Source organism: Centropristis striata, chromosome 22 (genome assembly GCF_030273125.1).
Source record: "Centropristis striata isolate RG_2023a ecotype Rhode Island chromosome 22, C.striata_1.0, whole genome shotgun sequence".
In the NCBI taxonomy this organism is placed as follows: Eukaryota; Metazoa; Chordata; class Actinopteri; order Perciformes; family Serranidae; genus Centropristis; species Centropristis striata.
In genome coordinates, this window is record NC_081538.1 from 27,587,472 (window position 1) to 27,604,335 (window position 16,864).

General features: G+C 36.0%; 1 protein-coding gene across 1 annotated transcript in view; it reads right to left on the reverse strand.

The window, feature by feature from the left end:
* Positions 1-16,864, reverse strand: part of plxnb2a.1 (plexin b2a, tandem duplicate 1) — a 279,990-nt gene that overhangs the window by 172,711 nt on the left and 90,415 nt on the right. The window contains exon 2 of the mRNA XM_059325664.1: positions 13,932-13,974. The gene's annotated coding sequence lies outside the window, so the exon portion shown is untranslated. The remainder of the gene's footprint in view (positions 1-13,931; positions 13,975-16,864) is intronic.

Genomic DNA, 16,864 nt, shown 5'->3' on the forward strand with positions numbered 1-16,864 from the left:
TTTAACTTTATTCTCAACATTTTCGACTTTATTCCCACAATTATTGACTATTCTCAAAATTTTCAACCTTATTCTTTACTTTTGAAATTTTCGTCTTATTCCAAATTTTTTACCGCATTTGAATTTTTCTAATTCAATCTCGTAATTTTTTACTTTAATCTTTCAATTTTCAACTTAATTCTCAACATTTTCAACTGTGACATTTTTTACTTTATTCTCTTTATTCTGTGACTTTATTTTCTTAATTTGATTTTATTCTATATTATATGACTGTTATATAAATAATATGACTGTTTTCTCTTAATTTCCTACTTTATTAAACAGTTTCTACTTTATTCTTGTCATTTTGACTTTATTCTCAACATTTTTGACTTTATTCTCAAAAATGTTGACTTTATCCTCATAATTTTTTACATTAATCACGCCAAACTTTTGACTTTATTTTCATCATTTTGTTATTTTATTCACGCCATTTTCGACTTTATTCTCACAATTTTTGACGTCATTCTCGTCATTTCAAATTTATTCTCATATTTTTTTACTTAATTCTCATAAATTGTGACATTATTCTTATCACTTTTGACTTTATTCTTGTCATTTCCACTCTTACTTTTAGTCGTTCTTTTTTCTCAAACTGCATCATGGTAAAAAAAACTTCCCTCCTCATTATATCCCTCCTACCTGGCCCTCTCCTCTCCTCTCCTCTCCTCTCCTCTCCTCTCCTCTCCTCTCCTCTCCTCTCCTCTCCTCTCCTCTCCTCTCCTCCCATAGATAAACACATTGCATCAGCAGCAGACCAGTAATGAGCTTTGATCCCTGTTTTCTGCTGCACGCTACACTGTAAACTAACAAAGTAATTAACCAACTTTTGGTTAAAAAATGTCATTAATATTCTTTACAGCAGCAGCAGCAGCAGTAGTTTGTCACATAAATAGGAGAACAGTCCTTCTCCAGGGTTTGAGAAACGAAGAGGAGATGAAAGGAGGAAGGGAAACAGGCAGGAGGAGGAGGAGGAGGAGGAGGAGGAGAGATAAAGTCTAAGAGAGCCGCAGCAGTTTGTTTAACAGTCTGACAGGAAATGTTGAATCTGGCTCTATCAGCTCGCTCTGATCAAGGCCACCGACACGGAGCCGCTACCAAATTAAGAGGGAGCTAAACGGATCCATGTTGGAGGAAGAATGTCTCTGTTTACAGAGAGGTAAAGGAGGAGGAGACCAGGAGCAAGTCCAACACTAAAAACACAATATATATTAGAGAGTATTAACCCCTAATAGGACACTCAGAGAATATTGGAGGATATTACATACAGCCAGAATGTGTAAAACACATACGGACCCCGGGAGGGGGGTAATATTTTGAGAAAAAAGTTTACGAGATTAAAGTGGCAAATCTACGAGAAAAAAGTTGCAGCTTTATGAGATTTAAAGTGGTGAATCTGGGAGAAAAATAGTTATTTTTTTAACTTTTTTTTCTTGTAAATCTGTGACCTTTTTTCGCGCAGATTTGCCACTTTAATCTAGTAAATTTGCAACTTTTTTCCCTAAATATTACAAATCCACGTGGTTCTACGACCTCACAGAGAGACATGGGGACCTCATTCTGATACCCACTGAAGTTACCAAATATAGTTCTTCGCCCGATAAAGGGTTAAAGACAAACCTCCCATCTCTCTCTCCCTCTCTCTGTGTGTGAAAACTCATTTCTAAAGAGTTATTACGTAACATTATCTGGCGACAGGTGTGGTGATACTCTTTTATTTCCCCGGAGAAGGTTGACTGAACACCCACCTGGCTCCACATTCACTTAATTCCACACATTCATAACGGGGACGGACACTCTGCTGTCCTGCTGTCCCTCCACACATCCAACATGTCCCCAGAGCTCAAACAGCCATCTCCAACATGCTTATGTAACACAGTTTATAAGAAATTTGCTACTTGCCACATAAAAACCCATCTCTCAACATGAAACTTGTTTGTCCTATAGTCTTAAACGCAGCACCCCTGTGGTTTAGGGTGGTGAACCCCGCGGGGCAGCAACAGACGGACATTCATGGCTCCCTGGTAAGTGAACAAGCTATTAGCTCCGTCGTTTTTCATATTAATTACTTTATTTTCACTACAAAGGGGTGGTTTAAGTTGTGTTTTCTTTGACATATAGCTCCCTTACGGTTGAGCCCGTCCTTTTTCGTAAAAAGTTGACAGTGTTTTTCTCTTTTTGTTTACAAAATGGCTAGTGCTACAAGTTAGCTAACCTGCACTGTCTTTTCATTTTATATTTTTTATATTATTACGGTGTAGTTCTACTACACCTTAAATATTGTGGTTATTTATATTATTATTCTCGCCATTTCAACTTTATTCCCGTCATTTCAACTTTATTCTCGTAATTTTCAACTTTATCCTCGTAATTTTCGACTTTATTCTCGTCATATCGACGTAATTCACATCATTTAAATTTAATTCTCGTTTTTTTACTTTTTCTTGTCTTTTTCAACTTTCTCGCCATTGTTGACTTTATTCTCGTCATTTTTCGGACTTTATTCTTGAACTGCATAATGAAAATGCAAATATAAGTTTAAAACTACAGAAATGCCCCAGTGGTTTAAAAAAAAAAAAAAAACTTTACTGTTGTCTAAGTGCTGTTTTGATTGCAACAAAAGAAGAATATTTTCGTGGAATGACTGGAAACGTAAAGAAAAAGCAGCTTTAAGCTTTATTCTCGTAAATTTAGACTATTTTATCATTATGTTTTACTTTATTCTTGTCATTTTCAACTTTATTCTTGTAGTTTTTAACTTTACTCTCATCATTTTCAAATGTATTCTTATACTCTTGTACTCAACTTTCTCGTAATTTTTAACTTTATTCTTGTCATTTTTCAGACTCTATTCTTGAACTGCATGATGAAAATGCAAATATAAGTTTAAAATTACAGAAATGCCCCAATGATTTAAAAAAAAAAGTGCTGTTTTGATTGCAACAGAAGAATAATATTTTCGAGGAATGACTGGAAACGTAAAGAAAAAGCAGCTTTAAAGGCAGAAATGCAGCAGAGCAGGATGGACGGCAAACATCTGTTTCTGCTCAACGTGACGGACATTCCTCTGGGAAGAGGGAGTCAGAGCGGAGCAGGCTGGATGGTAATGAACCGGTCAGCCTCATCACATCCGCCTCCCAAAGGACGTCTCTGCACATCACAAGCACGAGGTGTTGACCGTGTAAACACAATCCCACATCTTCCATCTGATGGAAGCGACAGAACCGACTGGATTTATGATTTCTCCCAGTCCGTCCTGATGACTTCAGAGGGTAAAAATGCTCTTCTCTGGTTTATAGTTTCTTCGGTACGAGATCGTATCTCCAAGTATGACTTCAGAGAATTTTCCAAATTTCCTTGTCTCAGATTTTTTTAATGACATTCCATGAATTTCGTGACAAAAGCTCAGGAGGGAAGCTCGACATGCCGGATTCCTGCAAAACAAAAGAAAATAATTTCTCCTTGGGGACGACTGACTCGGCTCCGTGTCGGATCCTCGGAGGCCCCATGAAACAAATGGATTTCTCCAGATTCCAGAGTCGGATCAACATCAGCATGACAAGAAAACAAAAGCAGCCTCCTCGTCTGTTTCAGGGAGAATGTGCAGAATCCACAGGGGGTCAACTTCCACAGCAATGCAACCTGCTCCACAGGCGGCAACCTCTGACCTTATTCTCCTAATTTTGTACTTTATTCTAGTTTTTTTTACTTTATTCTCACTATTTTGACTTTATTCTCAGTATTTCAACGTTATTCTTGTCATTTCAACTTTATTCTCATCATTTCGTTTCAGGGAGAATGTGCAGAATCCACAGGGGGTCAACTTCCACAGCAATTCAACCTCCTCCACAGGCGGCAACCTCCGACTTTAATCTCCTAATTTTTTTTACTTTATTATTGTTCTTTTTTACTTTATTCTCACTATTTTAACTTTATTGTCATCATTTCAACTTTATTCTCATCATTTCGTTTCAGGGAGAATGTTCAGAATCCACAGGGGGTCAACTTCCACAGCAATGCAACATGCTCCACAGGCGGCAACCTCCGGGTCTGAGCAACAAGGCAAACCGGAAGTGCCTTCAGCGTTTAATCTACCAAAGGTTCCAACAATGTGGTGCTGATGGCAGTTGCAGAAGCAACGTTGGAGAATGTAAAGAAATTAGAAAATGTCAAGAATAATGTTGAAATTTACAAGAATAAAGTCGAAAACTATGAATAAAGTAAAAAATGTCAAATAAAGTTGAAAATTTCAAGAATGAAGTTGAGATTGCGAGAATAAAGTTGAAAGTCGAAAGTTGAAATTGACAAGAATAGAGTCAAAAATAAAGTTTAAAATGACAAAAATTAAGTAAAAAATGGCGCATTTGGGTCCTATCTATCTCAATACAAAATGAGACGACTTCTCACTTGATTTATTACCTCAGAAAATTTCTCATGACAACACTATGGTCTCAATCGCTGGTAAAAGAGCTTCTTCAAGACAGTATGATGTAAGTTGTGTAAATAATGGCCCCATCATAAAAAAAAGACACAAAATGACCAAAAAAGACAAAAAAATGACTAAAAAGACACAAAATGACTAAAAAAAGACACAAAATGACTAAAAAAAGACTCAAAATGACTAAAAAAAGACACAAAATGAGAATACATGAGGGAGTGTCGCAATGCAACATGGGACTTTTTCAGAACTTTGAAATCATGTCAGTAGACGACTATAGCGGAGGGAGCTCAGATAAAACAGCTATAAGCTCTCAAATACTTCTTGAATTTCATGTCTATCTGCTACGGAGGCTGAAAATCTATTATTTAGTAGGAAGAGTTGACACTTATGTTGATTTTCCAGAAAAACTTCAGGTTTTAGGGGCTTATTCTAAAATCGCCCAGAGGTTTTACAGGCATTTGTTCCAGCCGTTTTAGGCCTAAATGTGTTAATAGTGTCTCATCATTCGTCTCTTCTAAATCTCCATTACTGTTTTTCTGACATTGATCTGCCTGCTAACAGCTTAATCAGCAGCATTTGGTGGAAATGTAGCTGTGAAATCACGGCTGATCACGGCCGTATCAATTACACAGAATCGAAAAAAAGTCACACAGGTTACGAGGGGAAAATTCAGCAGCTTTTGTTTGATTTTTCTCTTAATCGCAGATGTCTATTTTTAGGGGCTGAATTCAATCCCTAACACCCCGCGCCGAGCCGAGCCGCCTGTCTCAGCGTGAAGCTTAATCGAGCAGAAATGCAATACAAAAAATAATATTCACAAACACACAATCGAACTCCGGTGAAAAGATGCCGGCACACAGCGAGAGCAGAACTTCGCTCTCTCTCGCTCTGCAACAGAAAATGAAATGCCAAGCCCGGCTAAGGACATAATGAAAAAGCTATTATCAGCATGAGCTTTCATCAGCACTGCATTCAACCATGTTCAATACAAACTGATTCTCTCATCTCATGCTGTACCCATCTGAATGCTGGGATATAATAAAGGAGGCGAGATAAGAGACAGAGATCACTTTTTTTCTCTCTCGCCGTTAAAGAAGTGCATCAGCACATTTACAGACGAGTTTTCAGCAGCAACACACACACAGTGTGTGAGTGGTAAAGGGCGACATAATCAACCTGTCATTGTAGAATCAGATATATTCACATCATCAGAAGTGTCTGTGTGTCACTTTATAGGTTACACATGTCAGACACAAACATCTGATCAACAATCATGTGGCAGAAACTCTCTGGTTCTCAATCAGGGCTCTGCTTTTAGAGGGAATTCTATGTAAAAAAAATATTTAGTAAAATTCTAAATATAGTAAAATTCTGGTATGAGCAGTGAGGTAAACCCTGAAGAGCCTTCAGCTGCATTCTACCAAAAACTCCAGCAGGGGGCGCTGACGGCGGTTGCAGAAGCATTTGGGTCCTATCTATCTCTATACAAAATTAGTCGATTTCTGACTTTTGTTTACTGCCTCAGAAAAAAAGTCTTTTTTCAAATTTATTTGAAGTTTTCGACTTTTTTTTATTGTCGATATTTCAACTTTCTTGTAAATTTTGACTTCATTAATGTAATTTTCAACTTTATTCTCTTAATTTTTGGACGTTATTCTCTTAATTTTTGGACTTTATTCTCTTAATTTGACTTTATTTTATTAATATGACTGTATTATCCTCATTTTCAACTTTATTCTCTTAATTTTTTACTTTATTCTCTTAATTTTTGGACTTTATTCTCTTAATTTGACTTTATTTTATTAATATGACTGTATTATCCTAATTTTCAACTTTATTCTCTTCAATTTTTTACTTTATTCTCTTAATTTTTTACTTGATTCTCTTAATTTTTGGACGTCATTCTCTTAATTTTTGGAGTTTATTCTCTTAATTTGACTTTATTGTATTAATATGACTGTATTATCCTAATCTTCAACTTTATTCTCTTAATTTTTTATTTTATTCTCAACATTTTTGACTTTATTTTCTTAATTTTTGGACGTTATTCTCTTAATTTTTGGACTTAATTCTCTTAATTGGACTTTATTTTCTTAATATGACTGTATTATCTTAATTTTCAATTTTATTCTCAACATTTTTTACTTTATTCTCTTAAATCTTTACTTTATTCTCTTGAATTTCGACTTTATTATCATCATTTTCAACATTATTCTTGACATCAGCAAGACATGAAAAAAAAGCGGCCTCCTCATCTGTTTCAGGGAGAATGCAATATGAAAAATCTCAGACGAATGTTTCCAGCAGTTTATTGAATTTATGCCGAAGAATGAAAGCAAAGAGGGGTCCAACCCAGAACGAGCCAGGTGTACCTAATAAAGTGGCGGTTTAGTTTGTCCATTCATCATCAGCCTCTTCATTCCTGTCTGATTCCTGATGTATTTATTCTCTACGCATCTGTCACCTTCAGAATCACTGTGTCTGAATTCAAATACAGTTTCATACAATATTCAATGAAATATTGAATTATATATACAATATGATACAATATTCACACTGTACGCAGTATATTTTAAGGTCTAATGAGGAGGGGTGGAAGTATGCACTGTGCATCCATAGACCCTCAGATTTATGTGTATAAAGAGTCTTAGGAGCTTAAATATATATTTAATAAATATTTATTTATTTGGTTGATTTCATTAAATGTACAGCTCTGCAAGCTTATTTTGCAATATTTTCTAAAACAAGAGCAGTGCAACACCAGATATTTTAAAAGACTTAAAAAGGATTATTTCAGTTTATTATGACTTCCATCTTATTTTTATAACTTTGGCCACAGTTTTTGTATTAATTATGAAAAAATAATACTGACAAAAGTTGCAATTTTACTCCGAGTACCGTACCATTTCATGAACACGGAGAGAAAGTAAAGAGTGAAGTGCTCCAACATGTTGTATTGCCATGAAAGAGAAAATGCGTGTATTACAATCTCACATTTTTACTTAAAAAGATGAACCAGTTACTGAATTATATGTCGAGCAGCAGACGGAATCTTTCTGACTGATTCAGAGTCCTGATGAATGGATCAAGGACGTAACTGCACTTTGAAAACGTACTTCCAAGTATATAAAAGCTACATAATGAAAATAACTGTTTCCTTTATGAGAGAAAAAGCTTCACAGACATGTAGCATCACAGAAGAAAGTGGAAAAAGTAGTCGGACTGGGTCGGATTGATGGATGGAATCTGGAAATGCAATGTGACTTTTGTAGTTTTGGAAGTTTTGGAGCTCCTAAAGACTTTGTTGTTGCAGATGTTCTTGGATTTTTGGTAAAAATAAAGAGGTTTAGTTCACCTAAAAACGCCTTGACCTCCACTAAAATGTGCACAGAAAATTTGAGAATGTTTTTTGGACGTTTCAAACTCTTCTATTGAATTTGTTTTTGCTTCTTCACACCATTTGAAATTTTTGTATGAGCATAAAGCGCCTGGGGAGGTCAGTGCTTTATACAGTTTATATTGTTTTTTGCATGAAATCCAACTTTCAATGAACCTCGATTAGTTGTCTACAAATTGCAGACTTTGAAGAAATTCAATCAGCCTTTTGGATTTCCCCATTTCCGTCTACATGGATAGAAATTAACTGAACATTATAGATTTTATAAAAAAGTATAAATAATAAAAAAAAGTAATACATTGTATGCTGAAAGGAAATGTCTGTTTTTGATCAGTAAAACCTTAAAATAAATAAAATAAATTAAATCGTAAAAATTCTGGCAGCAAAAGTTGCCAAACATTTACAGTCATATTTAAGTAAAAACATTTAGTTTTTCTACAGATATTTTCGGAAATACAGATATTTAATTTCCCCATTTCCGTCTACATAAATAGAAATTAACTGAACATTATAGATTTTATACAGTATTATTTAACTGCTTTTAGAGTGATTTTACAGTCATATTAAAGTAAAAACATTTCGTTTTTCTACAGATATTTTCTGAAATACAGATATTTAATATAATTATACATATTTTTAAATTAATTATCTCTAAAATAACTATGGTTAGTTACTGCTGCCAGACTTTTCCCCAGACTTTATTGTTGCAAATGTTCTTGGATTTCTGCAATTAGTGGTAAAAAATAAAGAGGTTTAGTTCACCTAAAAACGCCTTGACCTCCACTAAAATTGGCACAGAGAATTTGAGAATGTTTTTTGGACGTTTCAAACTCTTCTATTGAATTTCTTTTGCTTCTTCACACCATTTGAAATGTTTTGTATGAGCATAAAGCGCCTTGGGAGGTCAGCACTTTATACAGTTTATATTGATTTTTGCATGAAATCCAACTTTCAATGAACCTCGATTAGTTGTCTACAAATTGCCGACTTTGAAGAAATTCAATCAACCTTTTGGATTTCCCCATTTGCGTCTACAGACCGGGTCTCTTTCATCCATCTCTGTTCATCACAGTGAAACGTTCAATCTTTTATACACACAATTGGCTCCGTTTGATAGTCAGCCGGTCGCTCTCGCCGCCGCAGAATCACTCCTGCAGGGAAAATTTGGAGCATGCGGAAAATTGGAAATGCATTCTGTTAATTGACGCCTGTGCCAACATGAAAGCTCTGTGGTGGAATAAAGAGATATTGGAGGTTATACAACATCAGGTGCATGCAGAGAATTCAGTGTTGGGAAACATGTCTGGTTTGGATTTGAGGAATTTGTTTTTCACTGTTTTGATGTTTGGGATATAATAATCAATTAGTGTCCTCATATCCTGATCATGTCTCTAATTTATTTGTTGTTATGTCAGCTTTTTTCGGTTGATTTTAGTTGATTTTATTGACGCTTTATATAAAACTTTACTCTGTTTTATGTTTTTAAGCCCATTCAATTTACCATAATTTAACTGTTGGTTAATCTATGGATTGTTTTCTTGATTAATCAATTTGTCAACAGATTGTCTACACTATGAAAGCAAAAAAATAGTGCAAAAAAACCCAACAACTATGATCCATTCAAGGACCTTCGGAAAGCTAAAAATTTGATGATAATGCCTGTTTTTACCGTTTCTTCTACAGTGAACAATGCATTTTTGGCAATTACTTAAAAAAAACATATGTTTCAATCAGGCAGGAAGGTGGAGTTCAGAGTGTAAACAAACACATGAATTAATGTCCTAACAGTACAGAAAATGTCCTCAGCTACATACTGTCCATTTCATTTGGCAACAGCTCCACAACCAGATTTATTCTCGACACATCATAACAAACATTTGCTGATTCACAATCATGTGCAGTCTTCCTCTAAATGTGCAATAACTCAGTTCAAGCCTCCTCGGTCTGATCCGTCCATGCATGCTCACAACTGACAACCTCCAGCTGTGAGACACAATCTGAGCGAGACTTCTCTGGAGCAGCAGAGGAACTGCTCCGTGTGTTGACAGTAACACTGACAGTCCCCGTCCTCTTTCTCTGCTGTGTAAGTGTGCGGAGTGGAGTTCACAGTTTTGTGAGCCAGCCTTCACAGCTGCAGCTCCCCTCCGAGACACGCAAACACCCACACACACACAGATAAAGACACACAACGCCGTAAACTTCCTCCTGCACAATAAACCAGAGTTTTCCTGCACACATCCCACAGGAAGGTGGGAGAGTGTGTGTGTGAGATTGTGTGTGTGTGTGTACAAAGATTAAAGCAGAGTCTTTCAGAAAATAGATGTATACAGTAGAAGTGGGTTTGATGGATTTCTGTTTATTTATGGGCTTTATTTCAGTGGAAACGGTCATATTAGGAGCAATAAACGCTGCAAGTAATAACTATCTTCACGGTCTATTATTTATTGCCTACACTGTAAAAAAAGAAAAAACAAAACAATTAATATATATTATTTTCCAGAAATGTACTAAGTTATTTTACAGGGTTTTTCTACATTAAGTACAAATGCCATAAAAAGTAAATTACTTTAATTTCAAATATTAAGCATAAAATGGGAATTAATATAATGGGACCTTGTAGATTTTTTACAGTATTATTTGATTGCTTTTACAGTGAATTCTTTGTAAAAAAAAAAAAAAAAAATACACATTGTAGTGCGGACAGCAAATTTCTGTTTTGCTTAGTTTGTTTAACAGATTTTTAAAAAATTAAATATAAAAAATATTCTAAAAAATTGTAAAAATACAGTAAAACGTCTGGCAGCAAAAGTTGCCAAACACTTACTGTCATAGTAAAGTAAATAATATTTAGTAATTCTACAGATTTTTTGTTTATACAGATACATTTACTGCAAATTATCCATATTTTAAAATAAATTATCTCTAAAATAACTATGGTGATTTACTGTTATTCAACAGTCAGTGTTTGGCAACTTTTTCTGCCAGAATTTCACCCGTATCTTAAAAAAATATGATTATTATTATTATTATTTTTATTTTTTTTTACAGTGTGCCTTGTTTGGGTCAGTTAAAACAAACACAAATACTTGGTCCTGGTCAAACAGCTGGACCAAGACTGCTTGAAAAAGGGGGTTTTAGTTCAACTTTCAGTGGACCCTGGTGCAGTTTGGATGTAGTAATTTTAGCTGAACTACTATTAACTCCATCTGCTGATTTTGAACTTTTCAGGAACTGATCTTGTTGGAAAACAACTTTTTTGTCACTAAAATGCACAAATTTCCTGGTTAAAAGCAATGAGGCTTGTTAAGACGGTGTGTTGAAACCAAGCTTTGAATGCAGATATAACAGGGTGTCATCTGCATAGAGTCGGAAGTCAACAGTGTTTTACACTTTAAACAATATTATTACAATACACTGAATCCTATTAATCAGCTGCAAACCAGGCAACATATTGAAGATTAAAGTTCTTGTGTTTTAAGTCTTTTAATCAGTCTTTTAAGATACATGCAGCATAATCTATTAAAGTGCTTTAAGATCTTTTAGTTTTTTAAGTTTAAATAACAAACAGAATAGCCTGAGTAACCGTTAATCGTTTAATCCTTACAATGCAGGACTGTGACAAGAGCTGGGTAATCTTGGAACTAACTGTTATAGGTATAAATTATTATAATACCTGAGTTTCAGTTCCATTACCAAAAAGAAAGAAACAATAACCTACTTTTAAGAAATATAAACATGTTTCTCTACAAAAAGAAGCCAAAGTTAAGTGTCGTGCAGGAATAATAAATACTTTCCCTCATTAAAATTAAATCTAAAAAAGACCAAAATATGATTTAAATGAGAAGTAAATGATTACACAGACAAAAAACAGACATTCTGTGACAGCTTTCAGTACTTTTGGCAGCAGAAAAACAGAGCCAAAACTGTGGCTGAGATCAAACCAGTTCAAAGTAAACCAGCTGAGTGTCCACGGAGTTTACATTTCCTGTTGAAAAGCTAAATATACACGGATAAATATTGATATCCAGCTTGCAATTGTGCTGAAGATTGTTTGTGATAAACATCAGCACAATTTCCATAAACGCTTTATTATTACAGCTGAACTATTTCCTGTATCAGTGGTATTATCAGAGCTGCCTTCCTGTCAGGTCTTTATCACCCAGACAGCCTCCCATGAGTTTATACACACACACACAGACACACAGACACACAGACACACACACACACACACACACACACACACACACACACACACACACACACACACACACACAGCTAAGGCTTCACACTAGAGAAATAACGTGTGTTTATGTGTGTTATAAAGGCCAAATAATTAGGTAACAGCTCTGCGATGCTATGTGTTGACACAGCAACTCCAGTTTAATGAACTGGTTTTATGGGAATTTTATATGACACAGCCTATAGAAGGAGAGCAGGGGGGCTTTGTCTGAGCGCAGGAATTTAACAATAAAACAACACAGCGCACTAACTGCCCCACAAGGCTGCAATACTCATTACACAACAGAAAACTCAGAAAAAAAAGATGTTTGATAGATGAAAACTGGAGAGACTTTGTCTTTGTTGGACTTCGATCGAGCAAATAAAATACGTAAAGTTTGGCGCCCGAACATGCCAATATGAACAGTTTTTATCATTATTATTATTATTATCATTATTATTTTTATTATTACTACTACTATCAAAAAGCTGAAGAGTAATTATAAAAAAAATTCTGATGATTTCAGTGTGTTGTGTGCTGTAATATATAATATTTAGCATATTACCATACTATATGAGGGATTCAGTTATTAGGTTTAATGATGTGAGACACTGGATTGTTGGACGAGAGGAAACTTTGACTTGGTGCCAGATGAAAAGTCAAGAGATCATTAAAGTCATTAGGAGTCATCCTCCATTCTCTAAATCCCATCCCATAGTTATTATATAGTTTACATAGTTTATATGGTCTGTATACCCCCCCTCAACCTCCCACAGACACCTGTTGACTGTCTGCTGCTGTCTTGGGGCCTAGTAAGGTTGTCTCCATAGCAACCGCTATGTTATCGCTTTTGTCATTCCAAGGTTTTTTTCATTGTTTTTTCCTCCTTTTCTCTCCTCACGTTGTGCTGTATTTCTTTTCTTCTCTTCTCTGTCTTCCTGTCCTGTTCACCTCTGTCATACTGTATGTGTGTTTTATACGTTTTGGACGGGTTGATGGCAAATTTCGTTGTGCTAGTACTTGTTACTCTGTGCAATGACAATAAAAGCTTCTGATTCTGATATGTCGGCTGCACTGCAAAAAAGCCAACTTGTATTTTTTGGCCTAAAACAGTGATTTAAGTTGGTAAAACTTTGAAATATAAATTGTTGACATTTAGGGCAATAATGTAAGTTAGCACAACAAAGGAAGCCAGTTGTCTGCTCAAAAACAAATTGGTGAGTTGTTGTTACTTATATCTTTAAGTTGGGGTTCAAAACAAGGGACAATAGTTCTGATAACTCTTATTTCTTTGTTGTGAAATGCGGGAAAGTGGTGAAATTCGGTTATTAACGAAAGCTAGTGGCTAACTGATGCTAGCAGCGCTGCTTGTTACAGCTACAAGAGTAGCCATTAGCGTATCAATGCTAACTCAAAATTGTGGTCGCAACATTAGCTGACATTTCATAGCGGCGTTACAATCATGTCAATTCAGCACATTGCAGAAGTTAGCAGAAGTAAGGATTAAAAGTTATTACAATGTAAAAATTGTAAGTTAGTACAACTTACAGTTGAGTTGACAAAAATCTGAATTCAGAGTTGAGCAAACTCAAAAACAAAACCTAAAATATTTAGTTTAATTGTCCAACTTAAAATTTTATCGAAGTTGAAATTTTGAGTTCACCCAACTTTTCTTTTTTTGCAGTGTGGTAAGTGACAACAAACAGCAGAACATAATGAGATACATAAATAAAAATGCGTCACCCTCATATTGTGTACCTTTCATACAATATACCTCCATGTGTTGGTCACAGCAAACTTGATAGAGAAGAGAAGATTAGATGAAGTGTTATTACCTGTTCAGTGTTCAGGCCTGTGGAACCTCCTCACTCTCCTCTCCTGCAAAACACAAAACATAACATCAGTTCATCAGCAGTTTGGTCTTTATTCTGCTTTCATGCAAAGAAAGAAATACTTCATTGAACTTAATCTTTAACAGGGGACCTTGAGTAATGTGCCAACATCTTAAAAGAACTTTTAATACCGTCGTAAAACATAAATATATATATATAAACATTGAGGGCCGACAAGGAAAACAGTGTGCATATTAAGAGCATGGCTGCTGGCTGAAATCCTCAGCAAATTAGTTTTAGCATAAATGTGAGAATCCTCCCGTTCCCACAGGGTTCCTGCGAGTGTTTCATCAGCCTGAGCGGTCAATTAGAGTTAAACATGTAAATGAACAGAAATTGAAGCCACGAGGTACAAACTGCCATTCGGAGGAAGGTTAATTATGCAGAGAAACAGACGAAAAAGTGAGCAGATTGGAAGTGAACTTTAAAGGAGACGACGCCCACACACACACACACATAGAGAGAGAGACACATACACACACACACACACACACATAGAGAGAGACACATACACACACAAACACACACACACATAGAGAGAGACACAAACACACACGCACAGACACAGACACACACACACACACATAGAGAGAGACACATACACACACAAACACACGCACAGACACACACACACACACACATACATAGAGAGAGACACACAGGCACACACACACACACATACACACACACACAAACAGACACACGCTCACAAGCGTGCACGCACAATTGCACACGCTCACACGCGCACACACACACACACACACACACACAACCACACACCCGCTTGGCTAAAAAACCAGGACACACACACACACACACACACACGCATGCAAGCACACAAACGCACACACAGAAACACACACGCTCACAATCTCACACACACACACACAGATGCTAACTGCTCTTAATGGAGGAAAGGCTCAACTTTTCGATGACTCAGCCTAATCAGACTCTAGTGGTCCATGTAATATTCCGGACCGAGCTGATCCACCAATCATCCATGAGTCAGAACACTTAACTCCACAGTCTACACGATGTCCAGCCTCAGATTAACAGCTTTTCAAACTTCATACTTACAATTTTTTTAATGATTTTAATGATACGGCAATCAAAAGTTCAAGTTCTCCCCCTGCAGGACCAATTTCCCTCAATCAACCCTCTGAACGTCAAGCAGCTCCAGACCCTTTTTGCGGTCACATTTGACTCACCCCTGCTTTGTTTTTCATTGAAATATAAAAGTCCTGCAGCTCCATGAAATCAGCACAATCAAGAGGGAACAACTCAAATGTGTCTTTGTGCAGAATAACACAGTTAGAATGACAGAAATCATAAAGAAAAAGTTTAATTTATTGGCTAAATTATTGTTTAAAATTGCAATAAAATGGAATCTATATATAAACACAACAAGTGTCATGAATATTGAAAAAAAAAAGCTTTTTTTCCCCACATTTTGTACATATTAAAGTATTGTCATGTTTGCAGCCTCCCCTGTCCTCTCCTCTCAGCTCTGTGTAAACAGCCTCTCCTGTCCTCTCCTCTCTGCTCTGTGTAAACAGCCTCTCCTGTCCTCTCCTCTCAGCTCTGTGTAAACAGCCTCTCCTGTCCTCTCCTCTCTGCTCTGTGTAAACAGCCTCTCCTGTCCTCTCCCCTCGGCTCTGTGTAAACAGCCTCTCCTGTCCTCTCCCCTCGGCTCTGTGTAAACAGATTTTCAGTGAATATTTGTCATGGGACTGTTCATCTCAGCAGAATCAATCATGTCTTCACAGTTGCTCTTAGAAGTGCAGAATTTAATCTTTTTAGCATTTTTTTCAAAATGAGACAAATAGAATAAAGTGATTTTGAAGAAATATTACTATTTTAATTCAAGGACCATCAGAAGGTTCAAACTCAGATGATAATGCCTCTTTTAAAGGTTTCCTTTTATGCAATTATTTTTTAAAGAAAACATACTTTTCAAAGCCGCCAGAGTGTTTGGAGTTCAGAGGGTTAATTCAAAGGCAACTTTTTTAACTAAAGAAAAGTGGACAAGAGTTTGGCTGATCCAATGATTGGCTCGGCTCTCTCCAGCTGTATTGTGTACCATAACACTTTATATATAAAACAGATGCAGACGGAATACAGATGTTCAGAATCAGATCGAGACAGCCATGACAAACAAAGAAAATCACTAAGAAAGCAAATCCTCTCGCCAAGGCTACAGAGTCAAACTCATGAAGAATGGATTGCAACATCACTTAGTATAGAAACACTATCTGGCAGCACAGTTAGGGTGCATTTAACCCTTTGTGGGCACTTTTTGTCTTTTGCAAGGTGTATAGAATAGGAGATACACATAACACTCACACTTTGACCCTTAGGGCCCGTTTTGGTCCCATTGACTCCCATTATAAACACATATTTTTGATACACTGTAATCCTGACATAATATAATGTTTTTCCCAGGAATACCTAATAAATCTAAGCCTCTCCCTTCAAAATAAAGGGAAAATAGGTTTTTAGGTCTGATGACCCCCTCAAACCACCAAGGGCAGCAGAGCTAAATCACATACAGTTTCAATGGTTCTCTTATCTTGCAAAATGCAGGCAATGAAAAAGCTGAACACCATAAAAATGGTCTTGGTGTGTTGGGATTGATATAAAGGAGTTTTCAATTATTGATCTAGTCAATAACCTCACCCCAAATATTCCACTTTGCATCTTATTTTATAAAATATTGCATATTTTGTGTTTTTGCCCTTGAGATATTCAGGGGGTCTTATGACAGAAAGGGCACTAAAACATAAAAAAATGAAAAGAAAACAAATAAAAATCATATCTATGTTAGGTCTGAAGCTGCTAAATGGTTTGATGCTGTGAAAGTGAAAAAAAAAATTAAT